This window comes from Rhinolophus sinicus, chromosome 2 (assembly GCF_057876585.1).
Source record: "Rhinolophus sinicus isolate RSI-liver-muscle chromosome 2, RSI-T2T, whole genome shotgun sequence".
NCBI classification, from domain to species: domain Eukaryota; kingdom Metazoa; phylum Chordata; class Mammalia; order Chiroptera; family Rhinolophidae; genus Rhinolophus; species Rhinolophus sinicus.
Window position 1 is genome coordinate 176892710 of NC_142502.1, and position 25873 is coordinate 176918582.

Below are 25873 nucleotides of genomic sequence, written 5' to 3' on the forward strand. Positions count from 1 at the left end.
ACTTCTTCAGTTTATTTTTCAAATGTCCTTTTTGAATGTATCACATCAACTGATTTTGATATTTTTTTTATTTTTCTGCTGCCCATAGGATGGTTGTCTTAATTTACAGAAGTTGAATGCTCAGCTTATTGATATATATTAATGAATAATTAAAGCATTTGGGACTGTACATTGGCCTCTGAGCATAACTTTGGGTAAATTCCACAAATTTTGATTTAAAAATGTCTTCTGGTTGCTGCAAACAAACTAAAGATTTTTTCCTGATGTATTTAAAACAAATTTGTAATGTTCTTATTTCGTTTTGTCCTCTAAACTTTTATTATTACTTTCCAGTAATGTACTTTAATGGCTTTGGTGTCAGAGAGTCTTATATGTTTATTCTTAAGTATCGGTAATAGTTTAAAGTGTAATTTTAAAATGTGAAGTTTTAAGTAACTAGTGTGTTCTTAAAATTACATACTCGGTGTTTGTAGGGTATGTATCATTAATAGTACATTATTAACAATTGTGTTCTGTATTTAAGGATGCAAAGTTTGAAAATATTTTATTCTTTTCTAGTTTTTATAAATGTGTTTCTTTTAAGACTACTTATCCACTAAAAAGCTAAACATTTCTGTCAATTTGGCCTTGTGCTCATAATAAGCTTTGTTTTATATATTTGACGAAGAAAATGTCATGCATAGGATGATGTAAGTCAAGCAATATACGGTTACTTTTCAGACCACAGTCTCCTCTTATACCCTCAGTCCAATCGTAGGTTATATACGCTATCTGCTTCCTGTTCCTCTCCTGTCTCTCTCTTCTCCTCTCTCTCATCTTTTCTTGCTCCCTGTATGTACGAGATAGTGGCAAAAAGCACAATAATATTTGATAGATGAAGAGTAAGAGCAGTTATTGAGTACATATTGTATGTGGAATCTTGGGGTAACTGCCATGGATACTGCCTCAAATAAGCATCACAACTCTTTGAAATAAGTACTGTTATCGTTCCCATTTTACAGATGAGAAAATTAATACTTAGAAAGCCTCAGTAAAATGCCTAAGCTAGTAAGTGGTGGGACTAGGGTTTAACTTAGGTTCCACTGACCCCAGATACTGGTCATCGCATTATTCTGCACAATCACCCCCTTAGGTCCAGGATATATTCATTATGAGATGGAGATGGGTGGGGGTGGGAAGTAGTGGCTGCTTAGATTTCTGCTTAGTCTTCTATGGCCTCCAGCAAGGGTTAGACAATGAATGCAATGATATAAGTTTCTGTTACCATTTTCCTGGCTGCGTGAATATTTTAGTTCAGGTGGCAGACCATACACAAAACATGATCCTTTTTTCAAGCCAGATTTATTAGTCTCATCATCAGTGAATATCGTACCCTATTTTAGTCTGAGTTCCTTTTTGTCCCCAAATTCCAGGGGTTTATAAGCTTTTTCTAAATTACATAATTTTTTTTTTATTTAATTATGTAATATGTGATGTTTTCATGGGATCTTAGAAGAAATTCTATTAATCATTAAAAGTATGCATGTTAAGATGTTAACTAGAAATCTAGTTTTTAAAAGTTTTTGAAAGTTAATTTTTGAGCACTAATAAAAACATCAGTGGTCCATGAAATAAATACATACATTGTATTTATATATTCAATTTATAAAATTAATTTTTATTAAGTTGAACATATATTTTAATAAACATTATATGCTATTTTTAAGGGCCTAGAACAATGTGGGAGTACTTCTCATAAGTCTGGTTGGGAAATTCTGGTGTCTCAGATTTTTATATTGTTATTGGGCATCCCTTATATCCTACTTTGGCTCAAGAGTTATAAATACACATGGATAATTAAATGAAGATTTTCAACTTCTCATATTCTGACTGAATGACATTTTCATTTGAAACTCTTTTCTTATTTTTAATGAGGTATTCAACTTGTAAAAATAATTCTTCGAGTTTGTATCCATGCAATAGGCTTACATTTTCCCAAAGAATAAACTCCTTCTCAGAATAGCCACAAAGGAAGCTCCCTGAGCTGTAGTGGATAAAGGATCAATTGAATTCCAACCCCTAAAAGCCAGTGTTTCCTTCTGTGGCACAGGGTTAAAGCCAGGGCACAACTCTGAGCCTGAGCTACCCATCAGGACAGATATAATACAGCACCAGAAACTCAAATGGGGCTTCTGCCCAGTCTACTTAAACCCAGAAATCATGTTCAATTCCACCTATTCTCCAGGGTATCTTCTCCATCCTCTAGTCACCCCTGTCTGAGAGCTGAAACCAGAAGGCAGAGTGTTGCCTGACTGATCTTGGCTGGGAGCATGGGGGAGAAAACCCAAGGGACTCCAATGTTTCACTGCTCTACACAGGTCCACAAATGAGTGCAAACCCTGAGCATCCATTTTGAATTTACAAACACATTTTAGTAAGTGAGTGATTGCAAATGCAGAGTCCCCAAATAATGAGAATGCACTGCCATTGTATTTTTGTTCTTTGCTCAACAAAATGCATCTCATTATGCATCCTTTTTGAATATCTCTGCTGACAGCTTTTGCTCTGAAAAGTGTAAACTGACTTCCAACCTCTTCTTCTCTTCGTGAATGATTTCTCGCATTTCCTTTTGGCCTATGTGCATGGACACATGAACACAGATGCTCACACACACACACGCAGCCATGTAATAGCCATATCATACCTTGTTCTCCGCTGCATAAAAGCTCCATTTAATTATTCATCGGCCCAATACACAAAGCAGCAGGAAATGGGACAGTCAATATCTTCTATATTAAATGCAGTAGACGGGAAGCATCGCAGTTGTTGTTTAGGACTGAGGTGTGTGTGTGGGGGGGGGATAGGAGATACCTGTAAATGGGCGTGAGGTTTCTTTTGAGGAGGGGTGGATAGAAATTTTTAAAATTATATTGTAGTGATGGTTGCACTGCTCTACAAATATATTAAACATTAATGAAGTGTACACTTTAGATGGGCAGACTGTGTGCTATGTAAATTATACCTCGATAAATCTGTTAATAAAAACAAAGTGATGAATCTGCGACACACGCACAGGCCTGCAGAATAATGGTGGGCTTATTATTACTACTCAGGAATTTACACTCACTGAGAATGCTCTATGTCCAGTGGCCGCGTTCTCGTGTGGCTTTATTATTCACCTGTCACAAGAAAGCTGCCATATTCCACGGGCTGGCATGAGCTGGGAATGTCTATTAACTTGTCAGCGAATGAAAAGGGTGAAGGGTTTTTATCTCTGCAGATGAATTGGAACAGGTGCGGTGTGTCTGCAAGATCGCTAATTAAAACTACTCAGGATTCGTATTTATTTTACACGAGAAAAGGGTTTTACATGCTTTTGAAAGCTGTACGGAAGTATAGCTTTTTAAAATTTGACGATAGAGTCCAGCTTTCTTTCTGCTTTACATCACTTTGTGAATGGAACCCTTGCTAGGGCCGTTTTCACGTTTGGATTAATATACTGGTATGTTTTATATTGCACATACGCATAGAGCAAATGTAAGCTGTATTTATTCGCAAGAGGAGTTGAATTAGTCTGGGCATGAATCTATGCTTTCAATTTGTACCATTTGTATTTGACTCCATGGAATGACACTAATATATTTTTATACATAATCTTTGGAGAGTCTGCGGCTCTTGCTCTTCCGAATTCTGCATATTTCTTTGTCTGTAGCTCAAGGAAAGAGAAATAAGGTATGTAGAGGAAGGAAGGAACAACTCGATAAGTCTGTTATTATACATTCTTGAAAAAGTCTGAATTTGAATATAAGAAAACTGTATTTGAAGAACTTAGGAAATTTTAAACAAGCCACTAAACCTATCTGTTCCTTAGATACTTAATCTCTTGAAGGCCAGCTCAAATGTCACTTCTTTCACAAAGCTTCTGGAGATCTCTTTCGCTGCAATCAATAGCTCCTACCCTCCCATAGACCCGTGCACGTCGAGTGTATTATAAGCCATGGCACGGGGGTGTGGGGAAGGCACAGCTTGACAGACAGTGTAATGACATTGTTTGGATGATGGTCTGGATTCTGAAGTCAGAGTCAGCATCTGGGACGAAACCCCAGTGTTATCGCTTTTAATGTTCCCCATCACATACAGGGGTGATAAGGGTCCAGTGCAATAGAGTGCATGGGCATGTTTTATAAGTGAGAAAGCACTGTTTAAGTACTAGACCTTATTTGGAGGAAATTGGATATTATAAAAGCCACATATATATAATTTGCAGTCAGACCTGGATTTAATTTCTGGCACATCATTCACTAACTTTGTGGCTTAGTAAATGCCTTGTCTCTGTGCATCAGTTTTCTCCCATCAATGAGGATCAGATGTTATAAGCATTACATTAAACAATATTTTAGGTACTGGATCCACTATCAAATACATAGCAGGATTTTCAATCCTTATCACAGTTTGTTTTGTCATTTATATTTGTGTGTGTCTGATCGCTCAGACTCCAAAACTGCACAGAGCTGGCATGACACATTCCAATGCCCCGTGAATGAACTCACACAGTATAGGAAGGTTTCAGCCAAAGCCTTGTGCTTCTGGACAAGTACCATGCTGCAGCTCACCTTCCACGCTTTAGACAGAAAACCAATAGATTCTGGGGTAGGTTTCCTTTGTCATACTTGAGTTTTTGTACAGGAATGAAATACATCAACACATACAAAAATACTTTGACAATTCCCAAGCCCTTTACTATAACAACATTTTTTTTTTTTTTTTGTACAAAGGCCATGTTCCTATGTCAGGACCCTCTACTCCTGCCTGTTACCTGGCTTGCCCTGCACTTTTCTTTGGCCTGGCCAACAGCTGGAGTGACGTGTGGCATCATAAATGGAATCCCATGGCATTGTGTGGGTCATAGCAGGAACGAACAGTCAGCCTCCTCCTTTGTCTCGAAAGAAGAATGGCATCTGTATTCCAGCAGGCTTGCTAGTGTAACCACTAGCCCATCAGCTTTTATGGAGTTTTGAGCTTAAGGTTATCAGTGCCACTCCTTCTTCTTGCCTCTCAGCCATTGAGAAGCAGTTGAGAAGCAATGAGAAATGCAAGGCCAAGCCTTGCCTTGAATTGGTTCCTACTGGAGTCCATAGGTTCTGCCTGGTATCCGCCTGCACTTCACAGACTTGGGAAGCAGAGAGGAATGTAGAAAGATCGATCAGGGGACTTGTAATTTGATTTTGAATAGAGGAATAAGAACCAAGATGCAAATCATATGCCAATCAGGAAAATATTTAGTTTTTCTTCATAATTTCCATGACCACAGGCAGCAACTGAGAGGTCTTGACTAACAGTGGCATATCCCTGAGCCCAACACAAAGTAACCACTGGTGGCCTCCTATAAGCAGCTCTGCAAAAAAAAAAGTAGCTCTGCCTGAGTTTCTGATAGCTGCCCCAGGGTTACTCATCTTTCTAGAGCCTTCACCATGCCAGATCTGTCAGTGACCCTCAGCCCTAGCTTTCAACATTCAGAGGAAAGTGGAAACAAATGGAAGACTCATTAAACAGTAGTGGAAATGCTTCAGTCAAGTGGCTCTTTGTCTATGTGTCTTGATCCCAGCCAATCAGACCACTGACTGATGTTCATTGACTGAAGAGTGAAGTAAGAATCAAAAGGTAAGAAAAGGAAAGGAAGAAAGAAAAAAAAACAAACAAACAAAAAAAAAAAAACAAGGAAAGAAAAGGACGAGAAAATTACTACACTTAGTAATGTATAAGAATCATGCAGTTAATTCAAACTCAACTCATGAACCCACATCTTTCTGGAGGAAGATACCTGCATCATTTTCAAAGTCTTGCTTATATGTGCCCACCTGAAGCAGTGTTATAAATATCCCCTGATGCACATTTTTGAGCAGTTGGCCAGCCCCATGGAGTTTCAAACATTAAACATTAATTTCCCCACCTTCTGGCTTTATTCTACTCTGTGTCCTCTCTTTGCTGTCACTCTCAAGGCAGAAAGAAGCCGGGTTCTGAGTTGCTCTGTGGAAAGACAAAAGAGTTTCCACAGCTTGCAGCTTATTCCATCCAGGGAAGCAGCACAGACTTCAGGTGCTTGGGGAAGCCATCTGTAGCTCTCGAGGCGGTGAAACTAGGCTGAGAACTGTGTGCTTCCTGGCCTCTCTGCTTCCAGCTGGAAAGACCACTGAAGAAGCCGATCTCACAGCACTCTCTCCAAAATTGCCTCTATCCATCCCATCTGGTGTTTTTCAGTGATGGAGAGTCCCTGAAATGTCCCAGAAACAGAGCGATGGGCTGCCAGGGTTTTCCCCCAGAGAAGCATCCGAGACTTGTATTTTCCAGGTGAATCATGAAATGCTTGCCTCATACCTGCCATGTGCAGGTGACTTGAGCCTAAGGCCAGAGAGGGGCTCAGTCACAGGTCTGAGCAGCTTGGGTGGGGAGGGAGGGATTGTCACAGGTGTACCAGGAGAAGAGAAGCTGAAAGACACGGAGCTGCTTTTGAAGTATGCAAAGCCTAGAACAAACTCTGCTCCACGAAATCACAAAACAAAACAGAAACTTTTTGCTGAAAATCTGGATGGAGTCAGACTGAGATGAAATAGAAATCTCAAAGGTATACAAAAAGAAAGCCTAATAATGGCCCGGGGAATGTGAAAAAGAAATGGAGAGGCGCTGAAGAGAGAGAAAGGAAAGGGAGCAGGAAGGGAGGGAGCTGTACTCACCCTGCCTCGCGCTTTCTCTGGAGAACAGGGGACCTTCATCTCCCTGCTGACTATGGTATTTATCAAGGCACGTGGGAGAGCAAAGGCACGGTGTGCTCTTTGTGTTTTTTCATCGTTTTTTTTCAGTGCATGCCGACTGTACCAAAGCCTCTGTGTGGCATGCTGACAATGCCCTGTACCCTTCTTTCATCCGGCCTGTTCTCCAGACTTGTCATCATTTCTCATCCCTAAGTCTTGGGCTCTTTTCATCTTTTCTCAGAAACGATTATCTTCAGACCTGTTATGTGAAAAGCTATGACATAGCACATAATAGCCAAGCCCTTTCAAATGGACCTCCTTGAAATATTCTTGTTAATATTAGATGGGGACCTTCTGGATTAATGTTTGTTCTATATTGTTATCACAAAATGAGTAAAAAGGCACCTCCAGAGGCACTTAACTGTAAAACCCAGGGAAAAGAGGAAAGGAGAAATCTGAGAGGGGGGTGTAAAATTCCAATATAATCCAGTTTATGCATTTTTAGAGAATAAATATCTATTTTTCTTGTTCGTAAATAATTTATACGTAACCTACTTTTAATAATGACTTAGGATGTCTTACAAAAATACCTTGTTCAGCAATAGGCACAGACAATTAGAATAACGAAGAGGGAGAATGATATAAATACACAAAAAATCTGAACTATTATACCATATTTCCCCAAAAATAAGACCGGTTCTTATATTAATTTTTGCTCCAAAAGACACATTAGGGCTTATGTTCAGGAGACAGCATCCTGAAAAATCATTTATTTTCCAGTTAGGTCTTATTTTCGGGGAAACACAGTAGTAACATTACATTTCATTTAGCTTCCAGGGAGCCAAAACAATTATAGGACATTTAATTATTAATAGCTGAGAAAAAAGGCATAAAGATTAATCAAGGGGAACACATATTTTTCTAAAATCCACTTCAATATATTTAGATACCTATAGTTAGATAAATAAGCATGGTAACTGAAAAATTCATGGGACTTTTGCAAGGGGGTGGGGCTTTGAGATCCACTTAGCACTTCAGACTTACGCCTCAAAAGTCTGTGCATGTATGTAAAGGCTCTCAAAACAGTGGTGTCCTCCAGCTGGAGCAAATTATATCTCAGAATTAGCACTGAGGTTTTTGGATCATGCCTGCTTTTCCCATTTCCCAGAAAATTCAGATTCAAAGGATGTAACAGTAAAGGATCAGTTCTCAGGAATATAATTGAAATAAACCTTTCCCTTCTATTCCCTTCCCTAGTGGAGAATTTGCTGGAGCCAGAGGGAAAAGTGGAGAGAAGGTAGCAGGCACTGGGGATAGCCTTGTTGTTCCTTAGATTGGGCAGGTATGATTTCTGGGATATGTCTGATTTTAGCTTTCTTAGGATACTTTCCAATATAACCCATATCTTGGGTTTGTTCTGTCCCATTAAGGTGTGGAATCTTCTAGTTTCTACCACATTGCCCTGAGCACTAAAAAAAAAAAAAAAAAAAAGAAAAAAAATTTGTCTTGTCTTGTTTTCAGAGTTATACAACGCTAGCTTGACTCAAAATGTTCTTCTACAGAATCAAAAGGTAGAAGAGGCTTCTTTCTTTAAATGATCCTTTGTGATTAGTCTTCTTGGTTCTCATGGCTTGAGTTGGGGATTTGGCGATGCTCCATCCCTTCTCTGCAGGTGGTAGTGAAGCCCTGGAAACCTGATCCTGCAACCTGGATCCCATGAGAAGTGTGACCATAGGCATTCAGGCTAAAATTTAATGATGGTCATTTGTTGATGTTTACTAAGGGCCAAGAATATATAATTTCACCAACAAACTCTATAAAAAGTATTATTCTCTTCTTAGTTTTACAGATGAGTTAACTAAGGTGAGGAGAAGGGAAGGAAGTTTTCCATGTATCATGTACCAGTTAGATGACAGGGTACACTCTGGACACAGCCATAGATCTTTCCAACAGTTCGTGTTAGACTGAACTTGGGCCACTCCATGTATCCCTAAAATCACGTTCCAATCTATCCCCTTCAAAATTTTACACCGGATAGAACTTATTTCAGAAAGTAATTTCAAGCAAGGTCAATTTCACACCGGATAGAACTTATTTCGGAAAGTAATTTCAAGCAAGGTCAAGGGCATTGCCAAATTTGAGACCGTGTTCTAAGAATAGCCACACAGATCATAGTAAGGGAGGGCCCTGCTCGTGGAGTTCATTTCTCAACTTGAGAGTATCTGTAGTTACAGTTCTGCTGCTGGAGCAGCATGGACCTTGAGGCCACATTGTCCATATTCAACTACTGCTCTGCCATTTAACAGCTGTGTTATTTCCCCCAAGTTATTTAATGATACCTCTATGTCTCAGTTTCCTTTTCTATAAAAAGGAAATGACTGTAGTGCCTCTTAGAGGTTTCCTGGGGGAATTAAATGTGTTTTTACTGGTAATGTCTTTCAGAAAGTACCCAGCTGAGAGCAAGCACTCAGTGAACTAGTTATCACGATTTTCAGTGTTCTTTTTCATTGAAATTAATATATATATTTTTTAACCTTCTTTGGATATCACACTAACCATGCTCTTTTTCTCAAGAATATGCATTTTAGGGTGGGCCAGTGGGCCAGTGCTACATGAGGCAATATCAAAGACAGCCTCCCTTCCAGGGGGAAGAACAAAATGCAAGCCAGGACTAGCTATAAAGGAAAACTCTATCTTTGTAATTCCCCTCCAAGCCTCTCTGTGGCTTTTGGCTCATAACTCAGGGCATCTAAATATGGGAAACTTTTTTTCCTGGCTCAATCTCGCTCTCTTTCTCTCCCACTCTCAACAAACACAGAATTTCTTAAGATATTTTTTTTTCTTTCCACATCATAGCCTCCTGTTTCTTGTGTTCTCAATTTTAAATGTAAAAGACTACCTATGCTGGGAATTGTTCAGTGATGTTGATTTATGAGACTTATGCAAAAAAGACTGTCTTACTGATGCACGTATCTATTTGGCAAGGCAGCAGTGATTTATAAAAAGACAGTCTAGTGACACTCATATAAAGGCAGCTTTCATGTGGCAAGTGTAAAGGCAAAAAGAAAACCTACTACAAGTTAAATGACAAAATCTTTTGCTATTTTAAGAGCAGTATAAATGCCACCCTTGCTTCAACTCAGAGTTTATCCATACAGAGCATGCCATCTCATATTGGGTGCCCAAGGTGAGCTTATGCCCTGTTTCCCTGAAAATAAGACCTAGCCGGACAATTAGCTCCAATGTGTCTTTTGGAGGAAAAATTAATGTAAGATCCGGTCTTATATTACATTATATTATATAAGACTGGGTCTTATATTGTAGTAAAATAGGACAAGGTCTTCTATTAATTTTTGCTGCAAAAGACACATTACAGCTGATTGTCCAGCTAGGTCTTATTTTCGGGGAAACATGGTAGTAACTCTTCTTGAACTCAGAAGCTCAGTGTCAGGTCACTTTGGCCTCTTTTTGTCTCATCACTTTAGAAGGCTGTCATCCATGAACTGCTCTAAACGTCATGGAAGCTCTATATATTTCATAGGTTTTTTTCATCTAGATGATCCACTGGGGAAATGGTATATGATATCAAATTTCTTCTATTTGTCCTAGAAGAATGTATTCTGCATTTCATAAGATATATTCTATGAAAATTCAACTTGGGAAATTGGACTACACTCATCAGATTTTCTGGACTATTTTCCTACGTACTAGCCTCAAGAATTATTGGTATGGTTTTGCACTGAAGCTCTTCATTACTGCTCTCAAGTCAGCTGTCATCCTGCAGTATTCCTGTCTTGCAACTCAGTGTAGTATACCACAGACAGGAATCCAGCTATGTCTCCTGACCCTTCCCTGGCAGCACCCAAGCTTTCAGACCAAATGGCTGCAGCAGCAAACACTGTCGGTGGCGAATGAGCAAACCCTTTCCGTGATTGCAGAACATCACACCTATGAATGGAAGTGCATTGTCCAAATGCTTCAAAGAAGCAGCAGTTGTAGTACATACAACTAATCCTTAGGGTAAGATGTGTCTGTGTAATAGACTGATTGGGGAAAACTATTTTGCAATAAACATATACACTGACAATTTATAGAAAGAAAGAGGAAATCAATAGTACCTACTTATCATATCTTCAGTAGGTCTACAGGTCACAAATTTTAACTGAGCAGAAATGAGATAATGACTGGCTTAACTCTTAGACACTTTGAGAATCTTCCTAGAATAGCTTTTGTAGAGGGAGATAGGCATCAACAAAATCAGAGACTCTACGCTCTGTTTGCAACCAACTCTTCCCCAGACTGAGTCAGCAAAGTAGAGGATGACCTCTCTCTCGAGAAGGAAGCTGCCCAACGTGGTAAGTGAGAGATATGACTGTGAGAAGCTGATTGGGTGAAAATGCTTTTCAGGGACCAGAAGCACTAGCCATTTCCACATAGAATGGAAATTTCCTTTCCTTCCAAAAAGGAAAACAGTAGCTGAGAGTGGGTGAATTGCAGAGAGAGAAGAGTAGAGAAATGGAAAGTAAAGGAATTGAGAAGGTGAGGTTGAGGAAGGAAAAGTGGATTCTAGTCAGGGTAAGAAAAGCAGACAGAAGAAAGCCTAGAGAAGAACTGGTAGTAGATGGTTAAAAAAAAAAAAAAAAAAAATCAAGGTAAAAGAGAATATATATATGTAGTGCTATAAGAGGCTTATGAGAAGTAGTGAGATTAGCATATTTAATTTCTCAATTTAACAAATATTTTCCCATCCTTCTATGGCAGCCTCTGGAAATGGAGAGTTGAAAAATGCACAGACCCTGCCCTCCAGAAGCTTACATTCCAGTAGAGGTGATGTTTAATAAACAGGCAGTGCAATACTGTGTAACTAAGTACCATAGAATTAAACTCAGGGTTCAAACAGAACATAGGAGGGTGACACCTCTGCTAAACAGGGAGACAAAAGTAGCAAAGGGAGAGGAAGAAAGCTTTTCTGGGATGATAATGCATGACTTTCATACTGAAGGATAAATGAGACTTAACAGTGTGAGAGAAAATTGGAAAAGTTGTACATGACAGGGCAAAGAGCAGATGCAAATGCACAGAGATGACAGAGCCATAAATGGAAGGTCACTGTCAAGGAACTCACCACCAGTTGTTTGTGTGACCAAGGCTGAAGGCGTGAGTGGAGAGCACTCAAGTGTGAATCAGAGACCAGGGTCCTTGCATCAGCTCTGCCACTGGCAAACTGGAAGTTGAGCCAAGACTTGACTTCTCTGGGTCTCCATTTTATTTCTGATAAAAATGATACTGTTGAAGTAAGTGACCTCTAAGACCAGTACGTAGCTACCCGACATTATACAAGGTCAAAGTTTAAGAGTTTTCAGAGGAGAGCTGGAGTTCCGGCAGCGCTTGTTAATTAACTGTTAGAGCAACGAGAGTAAAGAAGGATACTATATCCTGATTAAAGAAGAGACTCAAAGGCTTTTCAGGCCATCCCCCCCCCCCCCCCCCCAACTCCAGACACTCAGCATCTCTTGTCTCCCTTCTTGAAAGAGTTGTGATTGGGAGCTCATTACCACTTGAGGCAGCCTTTTTCAGTGGCAGACCACTTTAGTGTTTGGAAAATGCTCCCTGAGACTGTGCTAAAAGATTGTAGGTGAGGACTGAATGTCACTGTAGCATCTTGAAACTGCTGCACGGATGAGTGAGAGATGTGAGTCCGTGAAGGACTGACTGCAAAAAGCGGAAGCATAGGACATCAGCACCTCAAAGGAACAAAGACACAGCAAGAATGAGCGAGCATAAATTAGACAGAGAGGAGAGGACAGAATGTTAGGAAATGGAAACAGGAAGGCAGTTGAGAATCTGATGTTCAGGAAAGAAGAGGGGACTCCAATTAGGGTTAGGGTGGCCAAGAGAATAAATCCTAGACAAGAACTGGTGGATGAGAAGGAACCAAGGTGAAGAAGAATGTATTTTTTTTTTACCTATAAAGTTCAGTAGTCCTTTTAGAATTGCAAATATGCATTTAAATTTAATAATACAATTATGGTATATTAAATGTCAAATGACTGTTACAGAAAAGCACTTAAAATTAATACATATGCATGAGATAAATCCTGTCTGGTTGTCAAGGTCTGAATTCAAAGTTATATAAGCTAGGCTTTTGCACTGAATTTTCTTACAGCTTAAGGTTGCAGAGATCAATGCATTTCATTGGTATTTTACAAAGAAGCATGAGTAAAGCTTTATTCAAACTGGGAGAAAATGTGGGGTGTCCAGGCAGTGAGCAGCAAAGCCCAAAAGTTGTTCAAATCTAAAGTAAAATTGAAGGTAGTAATGGTCTTCATCACTTTTGTCAATATCCGTGTCATGATCATCACCATGTTGATTGCTATTGACAAATTGGTTGTTGAGGTACCTACATGTAGTTCTGTATTATCAAGGAGTCCCTCCCTCATCCCTTTCCTTCCTCCCTCCCTCCCTTCCTTCCTTCTTCCTTCCCTTCCTTCCTTCCTTCCTTCCTTCCTTCCTTCCTTCCTTCCTTTTTTCCATTCTTCATACTTTCCTTCCTTTCTATTTTTTACTGAAAAAACAATTATAATGTTAAATGTAATTTAATTAATTACATATATGTAGTTTTATAAAGATAGGCAATAAATATACATGCAGGAAAGAGTAGAATTTTCCTGTCACCATCAATATATCCTCCACCAATTTCACTTTTTAAAAGTAACCACTTTGTCCTTCCAAATATTTTCCTTCAAGGAAATAGTTTTATAACAAATTTGTAGAATTCTTCTAGAGGGCACAGAGAATAAGCAGTTTGTTTAGATATGACAAGCATACTTCACACATGTGTATTCTATGCAGATGGGAGCTCTGAGAGAGGGTCACCATATCCTCAGGATGGGAGGCAGATATCCTGAAAGTCACTTTGCACTCTAAAAGGTGAGTTCAAATATGTGGTTAAACATCGTAGACTGAACAAAGGTATTTACATTTCCTCTGTTCTGAAATGCCAAAACAGTCAGTAAATGGATATTTTTTTAAAGGCATAAACTCACAAAGACAAAGAGTGGCAAAACAACAGCAACACAATTTTAGAAACTGGAAAACAAATAGACAGGGATAACTGACTAATACATGGTAAACACCTCAAATCTAAGCCAGTAATGAGGAAAGTTCAGCGTGGGCTAATTTACACCAGCAACACCCGGAAAAACAAAATGTTCAGGTACAAAACAGTTATAAAAGTGAGGGTACATTTGCATTTTTAAATAACAGAACTGGTTGAAAGTGTTTGAGGATTTATTGTTGTAGCAGACTGAACTAAAAACATACATATATGAGAATTTGAAATTTCCCCAAATTTGACTCTATCACCCTAGTGCGAAGTCCATTAGTAACCAAGCACCACTCTTCCATTATGAGATTCCATCAGCACATTAGTAATTTGGGGAGATGTTAAAATACATAATAATAAAAAGAGAAAGTGTTCGGTAATAAAAAGACAGTAAAATAAGAGGATCAGTCAGAAAGTCCAAAAAGAGAGAAGAGAGAAAATGGAAAGGAAATTATCAAAAAAATAAATGAAGAAAAATTTCCAGACCTGAAGAACATTGATGTTCTAGATTAAAAGTGTTTGTCAATTGTACCAAAGGGGCTGAAAAAAATGATCCAATTCAAGGCACGCCAGCGTTTTCCAGGATGTCAGGCCTTATGAATTCAGAGTTACCTTGCCCTCAGCCAACAACTCGATCCTGTAGAATCCCCTGCTCATTTTGGCTTCTGTTATCAAGTGGACTGTCACGCTGTCCAATGAGTAGCTGTTGGAGAAGCCCATCAGAAACCCAGTGGCCATTTTTCTACTTCCTTCTTCACAGATATAGATACCGGGTAGGTCGTGTAGCTCTGGTTTTGTTTCTACCACTTATATTTGGGGGTCACAGGGAATTATCTTGTTACCTAGTTTAGTTGTAAATGTTGTTGATGGGTCTTTGGTTTGACATTCTCAGTTCTTTGTTTTTATGGGATAGTTTAAAGGGATCCAAAAAGCATATTATGGCTCCTACTGTCTCAGAATCTTCTTTTTGTAGATTTTTGAATTTTTAAAGACTATGCATGTATAAATCAACAACTTAAAACAACACTCATTTATGAGCTAGTAGTTCTGTAGGTCAGAAGTTTGACACAGCATGCCTGGGTTCTCTGCTTAGAATATTATAGGCTGAAATGAAAGTATCAGTTAGGCTGTATTCTCATATAGACAGCCTTGGAGGAAATTCCCTTCTGAGCTCATTCTTTTGATGTCATAACTCAGTCCCTTTCAGTTGTAACACTGTGTCCCCATTTCCTTGCCAGTTGCAGCCAACTTGAATTCTCTTAATCTCTGGATGTCACCTATATTCCTTGAAACAGTCCCTTTCATCTTCAATTCAGCAATGGAACATTTAATCCCCCTTATGCTTTTTTTTTTTTGGCGGGGGAGGGAGGGTCATAGAATAAGCGTTTGTTATCAGAGCATTGGTGGTCTGAGAAGGCAGCGGGTTAATACCTCCAAAAACTGCCTTAACATTCTCAGACCAGCCTGGGATACTTAAGGGGAAATCTGGGCATCCCTCTTATGCTTTGAATCTCTGCCTTCCCTTTTGCCACCAGCCAGAGAAAACTCTGTTTTTAAATGGAGCATGTGATTAAATCATGCCTACATGGATAATCGTCTCATCTAGCTAAGGTAAGGTGTGCCATATAACCTAATTTAATCAAGGGAGTCCAATCCATCATATTTGAAGTCCCAGGGATGATGCCTGGAATGTAAACAAGGAGAGAGAGTGGAAAATCTTGAAGACCGTCTTAGAGTTCTGCCTACCACAATACCTATTCTGACATTGGAATCAATTAAAAAATAAAATAAAATACAAGATGACTATCAAAATGGCAACCTTATTTCTAGTGAAGTTGATTAGAGAATGTGGTCTTTGGACTGTGGCTAAATGGGCTTGCAAATAGTCCCTCACCAAATTAGGCCATTTTACTTTCCCCATTCTTGACACCATGTACAACTTCAGGCCTCCGTAGAAAGGAAGGCTTGACAAACTTACCTCATGGTAGGACAGTAAACCAGAATGTATCTTTTATGTGGCCAGGCAGATCTGAGCGTGGGAGACTAAAAAAACAAAAACAAAAAGGAGAGTTGAGATTGAACCATTTCAACCCATTTCTATTTTTCACAACTCACCAACTAGATAATATGCTTCTGCTGCCATGAAGAAATGTATAAGCAAGGAGAGATTATTTACCACATGAGTAATGCCCTCAAGGAAAGATACCAGCCTAAAAAATTGTAATCCCCTATCCTTCTTCTAAGATCTGTCATCTTTATCTGACTGTCGCTCCTATAGTCTTTCTCATCCTCCAAATCATCTTCTGGGCCTCTACGTGATAAACTCTTGAATAATTTCAGCTGATTCTAGATAAAATCATTGAGCCACAACATACTTTTTTTGGATATTCTGATAGATATTCCATGGTATACATACTTAAACAAAGTGCTTTTTTCTGGGGGAAATAAAGCAGTAAACAAACAAACAAAAATCTTGACAACCCACTGGTGGGATCAGAGAAGCACATAAATAGCTAGAAAGCAAAGTACAAATTATATATATGCAATGAAGAAGGTGCTCACAAAGAGCCATAAGGATTGAGAGGAGTAAGTGAGGACATTTAATTCAGGATGGGAATAGAATGGGGGTGGGAGTGTAGGACATATGAAAAGCAGTTGGAGATAGGAGTGAAAGTCATGAGGAAGTCAATCTATGAAAAGGGATTCCCCACAAACAAAGGGACTGGGGAGTAAAACTCTCCAGTCTTAGATGACTAGAGGTGAGGGTTGAAAGGCAGCCTGAAGACATATACGAGGTCCGGCAAGTAATTTGGTGACTTGTTGCTAACGCTTTTTTGATATCAAAGGGATTATTCATGATGAATTTGCATCAACTGGCCAAACAGTTAACCAGGTTTACTATTTGGAAGTGCTGAAAAGACTGTGTGAAAAACTTAGACGACCTGAACTTTTTGCCATCAATTCATAGCTCTTGCATCACGACAATGCACCAGCTCACACGGCACTGTCTGTGAGGGAGTTTTTAGCCAGTAAACAAATAATTGTATTGGAATATCCTCCCTACTCACCTGACCTGGCCCCCAATGGCTTCTTTCTTTACCCAAAGATAAAGGAAATATTGAAAGGAAGACATTGTGATGATATTCTGTATATAAATGGTAATACGATGACAGCTCTGATGGCAATTCCAGAAAAAGAATTCCAAAATTGCTTTGAAGGGTGGACTAGGCACTGGAATCAGTGCATAGCTTCCCAAGGGGAGCACTTCCAAGGTGGCCATAGTGCTACTCAGCAATGAGGTATGTAGCACTTTCTAGCATGAGTTCTTGAACTTAATTGTCCTACCTCATATGCTTATTAATGCATCATGCTTGCTCTTACCCCGTCCCTGCTTATCTCCCCCCTTCAAAGGGGCAATAATCTATAGCTCCCTACTAGAAGTTAGGACTTCTCTTTCATAACTATTTACTTTAAACTTCTAGGGGGCTTTCCATGCTAAAGTGGAGAAAATATATTACAAGTCATTATGATAATAGCACTTCTTTTTGGTTTATAAAGAACCACACAGACTTCACAACATGAAGATCACAGAAACTACAATACATTATTCTGCAAGTATCTCGAGCTCAGCGTGTCTGAAACTGAGCACATTATTCTGCTTTTCCACTCAAATCCACACAGCCTCTTGTGTTCTTCTCTATCAATGTTATCAAATGAGACCAGTCTTCAAACTAGAAATCCAAGAGACATTCTTCATTTTATATCACTGATCAGTGAATAAATCCTATTTATAGAAACTATAGAAACTGTTGTGTCTAACTCCATAATTTCGTCTTCACACAATTCTAGTTAAACTCTTTAACATCGTTGAAGTTACTAATTTTTTTTTTCTTAGTAATATTCTTACTTCTCGTCTTACCAACTTCCTTTTCAAGTCTTCCTCTAACCTGATGGTAGAGGAACGTTTCTAGAACAGATCAAATTACATCATGCTTAACATGCTAATTATTTCAGCTTACACACATTTAATGAAAGTTGACTGTGTGCCACACATTGCACTGTTAGTGTTACAAAAACGAGAGAGAGAGAGACTCTGACCTTTGATAGCTTAGTGGGAAAGTTAAATATCTAAAAAGGACTCATTGTATAGGGTATCACGTACTCGAATCAGAAAAACAACAGAGTTGTATAAACACAGCAAATCATGAGTAAATTTGTCACAGCAAGATATTCAGATTGTATTATTTAGGCAATAGTTTGTCAACAAAAGACAATCAGCAATGCATGCAGTATATTTAAATTTATTGCAGGTCTATGGCACAGATGGACTAGATGCCTGCTGATCTATTTTCTTTTTCTGAGCATAAAAGAAAACAGCATTTCCCAACCTCTCTTGCAGTTAGGTTGAGATGATGTCATGGTGTCCTGGACAATGGGAAATGGGCCAAAGGTGTATATGCCAATACTACTCACAGTGTGTTCTGTGGAACACTACCTACCCATGTATTGTTTCCTACTGGTCCACAATGGCTTAAGTTTAGAAATTGAGAGTAGGTACCTAAAAACTTTGATCACAATTTGACAAAGTAATTTTATGTCTACTGAATCTAAAATTTTAAAAATGTACTTATATTATATACCTTACATTCATTTTGTTTTTCTAGTAAATCACAAATGTATACATCTTCTACATCTATTTAATAAGATATTTCATGTATTTCTTTGTGTTCTCTTTCCCTCACCATAACTGAGCACAGTTAGAGGGTGGAGTCAGAAGATGGAAGAAGCTTGGATTGCCAAGTCCACCAATTACAGGAGAACCCTTAAGAAGAGACATCTGACCCACAGTGAATTTAAATTCTTATTGTGTTAGGCCGCTAAGATTTGAAGTAGTTTGTTAGATAAACCAGCGTTGAGTTCTCTGACAAATGGCCCAAAAGATTCTTCACTCTATACGTCTTATCTCTAGTCACACAGACCATGTATTTTCACCCCTTTATTCCTTTACGAATGCTGTTACCTTAATCATCAACTGAAAAATATTTGGCCACTGACACCTGGAATATTGCCTGTCCCCATTCTCCTTCTTATCTCCTTGTGTATCCATCATTCTGCTCCCAAATGCAATTCCATTGAACAACTCCAATGTTTTAAATAACTTGGCCAAAAAAGAACATTAATGTTTACATGTTTTAAAATGAATCATAAATCTATGGCAATTAAAATATATAAGAGGTCCTAAAAAAATAGACAAATAAAAAGAATAGGGTCCTTAATAACATCTGAGTATATATCAAAATTTAGTATATGATAATAATAAAGACATTTCAAATCAGTGAATAAAAATAATACAGTGAACACTTTAGGTTGGGATAAGTAGTTAGCTATTTGGTGGGGAGAAAAATCTGGATCATTATCATAATTATTCCTAAGTATTTAAATATAAGATTTAAACATAAAATTACCAGGAGTAAAGATAGGTGCCTAGAATTTTTAATCTTAGCATAGAGAAGCTTTTGAAGATTTAATCTTAGCACAGAGAATGCTTTTGAAGCATAATCCCAACACAGAGTGGAGAAATAATAATTCACAATATTTCACATAAACAATGAATCTCTAGAAAAATATGAAGAATTTAGTAGCAGCATAAGTAAGATGCAAGAGCAATTCACAGATTAAATTAAAATAGCCCCAAAATGTGAAAAATGTTTTCTTCATTCCATCAGAACTTAAACTTCATGAGGCAGGATTCTTTTCAAGTCTGTTCATCAAGATACTCTACAACTTAGTTCAGTACTCTTGCGTTTCTCTATATCATCCTCTACATTCTAATTATATATATTTATTTCATATGGAAAAGACTGACTGAATGAATAAATGAATGAATAAATGAATGAATAATGAAACAAATAAATCAGTCTGCTATTTTCTGCTTTTGCTCATTAGGTTAGCTTCACAGTAAGAGAGTTTAACACATCTCTCTCAATAGCTGATAAAAGAAGATAGACATTGCCAAGGACAGAGAACATCTGAACAAAACAATTAATGAACTGGATTGAATTAACACACATATAACCACACCCCAAACCAGGTTTTTCTTTCTTCAGTACGTGTGGGGCATTCACCAAAATCAACTATATCTTGGACAATAAAGAGAACATCTACATCTCAGAATATTGAAATCATTCAGAGTAAATCTTGTGACTATTAATGGAATTAAGATAGAAGATACCAACAGAAACCAAAAATGTAAATCAAAACCACAATGGGATATCACAACATGGGGGGAAAGAAGAAGAAAATACTAAGACATAGTGATGATATGAAGCAACTAGAGATTCTCATATACTGTTAATTAGAACATTAATTGGTACCAGTTTCTATTCAGTTTGAACATGCGCATGGGCTATGAACCTGCAATCCCACTCCCAGATGCACAGCCAACAGGATGGATGCTCAGCAACAGCACATATCCAAATGGTCAGATCAACACTATCAGAAATAGACAACTGAAAATTACTCAACTGACCTTCAGCGGTAGAATGGATAAATACATTTTGGTATACTCACATAATGAATACTATAGAGCAATGAGAGTGAATGATATGCAATAATAATATTGATATACCCTATAAACATAATGTTCAACAAAAGTAGCCAGTTACAAACAACAGAGTATATATTATATGATTCATAAAAAAGTTTTAAAAATTGTCAAAACTAATTATATCACGATTATAGTTACTCTCAAGGATGTGGTGACTAGAAGAATATCTGGAGTGTTTGTAATGTTCTTGATCTTGTCCTGGTGATACAGTTGTGTTTAGTTCAGAAAACTCACCAGACTATACATGCACGATCTGTATACCTTTCTGTATGTATATTATACTTCTACAAAATGCTTAAAATAATTACAATTATAGAAATTGAAAAAGTACAATTTTTGACCATAGGAGTAGATAGCTGAATTAGAATACTGGTGAAGTTCATTGGAGTTGAGAATTTCAAGGATACAAGCAGCCAAAATGTGGGGTGTGTTGTTTAAATGGACATTGGATGTCCTTCACCTAAAGGCAGAACTTGAGAAAAACTGTAAGGCAGCTGCTAAAATGAATAGGAGAATGAAATGTAGAGCTTGGAAAATAACATTCCTGAGAAAGTTCATAGGATGGCTCGAGGCAGATAGGTTTTTAACAGGAGAGTGAAAAGTAATCGTTTTGAATTAAAATTGTGGAAAAAGGAGAGGCAGAGGAGTAAAAGGTAGAGTTAGAGAATGAATAAGGACACGGGAAGACTAAATACACAGAAGAGCCAAAATATTAGAAGTAACCAAGCATGAATGGCTTCTAAGGATATTTCAATCCATGTGAGTGGATTTCTAACCTTGATTATTTAGTTTGTGGGGTACACTTTTTAATGTCCTTGAAAATAGTGGTGCATACTGATAGTGGTACGCATAAGGAATGACACGGAAGGAAGGAGAAGGTTGACCTCTCTTCAGACCATACATCCAACTTTAGATAAAACTTAAATGACCTCAGTGACTTTTATCTGGGACATGCACTGGAGATCACTTACTCCAAGCATGAATGCAATAGAAGAACTCTTCTATAACATCCTTGAAAAGAAATCTTCTACTCTCTTCTTTATTACCCCAAGCAATGGAGAATTCACTACCTCATGGAATTGTCCTCTTCAAACAATTCCAATTACTAGAAAGTTTTCCCTAATCTTGAGTCCACATCTGCCTCCATGATATTCCCATATATTAGTCCTGGTTCTGCCTGCTCGAGCCAAACAGAGCAAGCCAGCTTCCCATTCCACTTGACAGCACATCAAATATTTATTGACAGTTCACATGTCACCAGTGTTTTCTCCAGGCCAGACTCCCTTAGGTCCTAGCTGTCTCAGAATTGATGGACTATGGCAACACAGATGATGTATCCTTCATTTTCCAAACCACTAACACCTGTTTCAGATACGAAATGGTATCAAAATAAATAAAACCCTGGTCAGCATTTAGATCTGGGGTTCCATTGGCATATACAAAGACAAATCTGCATATAGAAAAGCAAATGATTTACTTTGAAAGTGATACCATTGTAGTGATAAATACATGCTCCCTACTATACAAACAGCAAATATACTTCACATTCATGTGCATATTGGTTTTAAAGAATCATAATTACAGTTTCTTGGTTGGTAACTACCAGTTATAAAACACTTATTTTATGAGAATTGTAGGTCTAGGCAACTGAACCATGAAATAGCAAATGTGTCTAAAGATCATATTCTGTCACTAAGTTAAGTTATATTTGTACTCCAGAATTCTGCCTTAGAAAACTTGGGAATAAAGAATTGCTTTAGGAGACTCAAACAATACCAAGTTTCACCAGTTAATTTCTGCTTGTTTCAGAAGTGGCCTCTGGACTCACTTGAAGCAGGAAATGACAAGGGAAACATTTATTTTTTCCCTCTCTCTAGTGACACAGAATATCCACAAGGGTTGAATAGTATAACAATTATTGACTGTCGCTCTTTCTGCTTGCATTTCTAGCATGGTTTAATCATCGTATGGTAATGCAACTCTTGCCCAACCAACCAGAAGACTCCAAGCCCCTCACTGAGCAGAGTGTTAGATGCTAAGGTGAGTTCAGCAGGTGTATAAGCCGTGGTCCCGTCTTTAAAGAGCTTTCAAAATGTTTGAGGGGATAAGACTAAAACTGCAGCATGACTAGCATAGAGTGATCAACATATCAAATGTGAAGGCATGGATAATTAATAAATAGAAATGTATACATATATGTATACGTATACATACACATGTACATATACATATAATAACAGCTACGTGTGGGTCCCGGCTGTAGGACCATGGCCGTTGACCAATCACTAAATCTCTATAAGCCAATATTAGGGGAGTGATAGTGACTTTTTATTGCAGTATTAAATGGTCACTTTTCCAATCTACTTACTTAACTTCAAAGTGGCATGGAATAACACTGACTTCTCCCTTCTCATTGAAACCTGTTTTTCTCTAGGTTTCCAATAGGTTCTTCTACTCCATTTGTCTGCCTTTCTATAGTCTATTTTGCTATTTTTTTCTATCTCATCTAGAATTCTAAAATTTGGACTGCTTCGAGACTTGGCCCTATAACATCTTCCTTACTAGCTCTTCTAGCAAGTCTCCTTTCCTCCATTCTTACCCCATACACACAGAAGACAAACTAATCTTTAAAAAAAAAAAAATTAACTAGGATCAGGCTACTCACCTGCCTAAAAAACAGTTTAATGGTTTGGCAATTTATGCTAAAACACTCAAACTCTTCATGTGCCCTCTGAAGCCCTACATTATCAGCTGTGTAGCTACTGCTCTGACATCACCTCCTACAACTCTCCCCTCAGGTGTTGTGCTCCAGCCACACTGGTCTCCTTGAACATGGTGAGGGCTCATTTGGTCTTGGAACTTTTATAGTAGCTATTTCCTCTGCCTACAACTGTGTCCCACATCTCTTTACGGCCGGTTCCTTCTTGTCATCCAGATCCCTTTATCTGAGAAACTTCCTTGAATATTTAACATATGTGGAAGCCATGAGAATGCTCTCAGACGCCCAGCAGTAGGAAGCACAATTCACCCAACTGTTGCACTTTGGTATCCATTGCTGTCTTTGCACAAAAGTCATGTCTCCTCCAGCCAACAACTGAGTTGGGTAGAGATACTAAGGCAGACCCATTCCTAGGACACACCAAGTTCCCCTGACAGCCATTTTAGGATTAAAGAGTCACTGATGGCTCTGCCAAATCTTAGACTGCACCGCAATCTATGACACAGTCACCCAAACTTCCTCCCTCACTCCTTCACGCAGGGTCACTCTAGCATGAAGGTATGTTGTTCTCCCAGCTTCCTTCAACCCCTTCCCTATATTTCTCACATAGGCATTTCTGCTAGTAATATCCTTGCACATTTAAACTTTTCTTTGTGTCTGCTTCTCAGAGAACCCCAATTAAAATGGCATAAATATTTGCTCCTGGGCCATTAATAATTTTTAAAATCTACGTGAGATCATAATTTAAAAATTGTTTATATTGTTACATTATTCATCCCACATACATTATTGTCCTCATTTTATGCATTAGGAGCTGTGGCTCAGAAAGAATAAATGACTTAATGCTAAGGATCCTAATAAACGAATGTACAAGTAGAATTTGCCTTCTAACTTCAAACTCTTTCCATCGCATTTATCATGTTCCATGCTCTATACCAAGGAGGACTTCAGAGATGCCTAAAAAGACTGAAAACTCCACCAGATCTGCATCCAAATTATGCTCTGAGGGTTTGTAGTTTGGTTGTGACTGACCCTTAGGGTTATGCATTTAGTTAGGAAGGACAAAATGCTTAGCATTTTTATTGTATGTGACATTCTTCTCTGGCAGTAACATATACACTCTATGTTATGCAGATATATTTTCTTGCAGCCTCTCATTATCTTAGTGAATCAAGTCTATCAAAGGTCAATGTCTCTGTCAGCAATAGGGTGGAGACCTGCGTGTGACTTGACCAAAGCTTCAGCCTGTTAGCGGTCACTGTCAGCAGTAGGCTGGAAGCCTTCCACTCTTGCTGAGCAGGGCAGATTTCACTCTCCCTTCAGACCAGCCTAGAAGAAAGAATTCCCCTCTTTGTTTGATGTTAGCAAGCCAGATACACCTACTTCTCCAAATGCCCAGCAGAACTGCAGCTGGATGTTTGGAAGGGTCACTTTATCGAAACTTGACAGCAAAGACTTTCCACTTCTTCACTGCTATAATGCTTGCACTAACACTCCTGCTTCTTGCTTCTCAAAGAGACTTAACAAATCCCAGTGAGACCGGGAGAGTGCAGCCACCAACTCACAAATTCTGAAATATTCAAAGTAACAGAAGTTCTCAGTAGTCCTCTACACGGTATACAAGTTCTTCCCTGTGAGATTTGGATGGCATGCCATCATTCACTTCCTTTGGAAAAGCCCAGATCTGCCAACATGTTACCCATACAAACTGAACCATTTCCTCCAATACAAGTTTTCTTCTAAATTTTACATTGAGGTGTATTTTCGTTTGATATGCAGGCAGAGCAGGAAACTATTTGTTGAAAAAAACATTTAAGGAGAGAAGAAGATATTTGCTGTCAGAGTAATAGGAATAGTGCCACAGATTTAAAGGATAAAGACATGGTGTGATTCTAAAATAATGATACTGATTTTCAAGTGTCGTTTACATATACATCCATGTGAATCGTATTCTTTTGTTAAAACATTTGCATCAACTAATAATTTTGTTACATTTTCCAAAATTAGAGAACACACTGTGGTTTTTATTAGAAACCTGGTTAATAATATAAAATGTCACTATTCTAAAGTTATTTAAAACTGGAGTTTTCTGATAGCAACTTTATATGAGAGTCAGTTTATGCATTTGGCGTGCTCTTTTGGCAGAAAAGTAAAACTGAAGTGCAAAGACAAGAATTAAGTTTCCCAAGGTCATATATCTGGTTAGTAACTGAAAAGGAATTAGAATCCAGATTTGCTAGTACATAATTCATTTCCTGCTCTGGACTCGTCTTGCAAATGTACGACTACTAAGTCAACTGCTTATTAACAATACAGTCCATATATGATATACCATGGTAAGAGATCTTGGAAATGCTGTGTTTTTATATTCCTAGAGGCATTCAAAAAGTAGCTGGGAACTGCTTATTAGGAAGTTTAGAGATTTCTACCCTGGTTTTCAGGAGGTAGGACTTGAGTTTTGAAAAATGGTTAAGATTCCGGCAAATCAAAAGAAGAAAAGGGATTTAAAGAATGGTCACAGAGGAGAAAGCAGTGAGAGCATGGGGGCGGGGGCACATAGTAAATGTATTACTATGTGTAGAAGAGAGTCTGCAACACAGGCTGGAGAAGTCAGGGGTACCAAATGTGGGACTCTTGGAAGCTTACTGGAGAGAGGAGATGCTAGTTAAGAGTAATGGACTCAAGTGGGAGTTGGCCTGGATAAATAGCCAAGG

At 38.3% G+C, this 25873-nt stretch overlaps 1 long non-coding RNA gene across 1 annotated transcript in view; it reads right to left on the bottom strand.

The window, feature by feature from the left end:
- Positions 1 to 25873, bottom strand: part of LOC141571812 (uncharacterized) — a 476186-nt gene that overhangs the window by 23252 nt on the left and 427061 nt on the right. The window contains exon 4 of the long non-coding RNA XR_012496870.2: positions 15812 to 15876. This is a non-coding gene — a long non-coding RNA (uncharacterized LOC141571812). The remainder of the gene's footprint in view (positions 1 to 15811; positions 15877 to 25873) is intronic.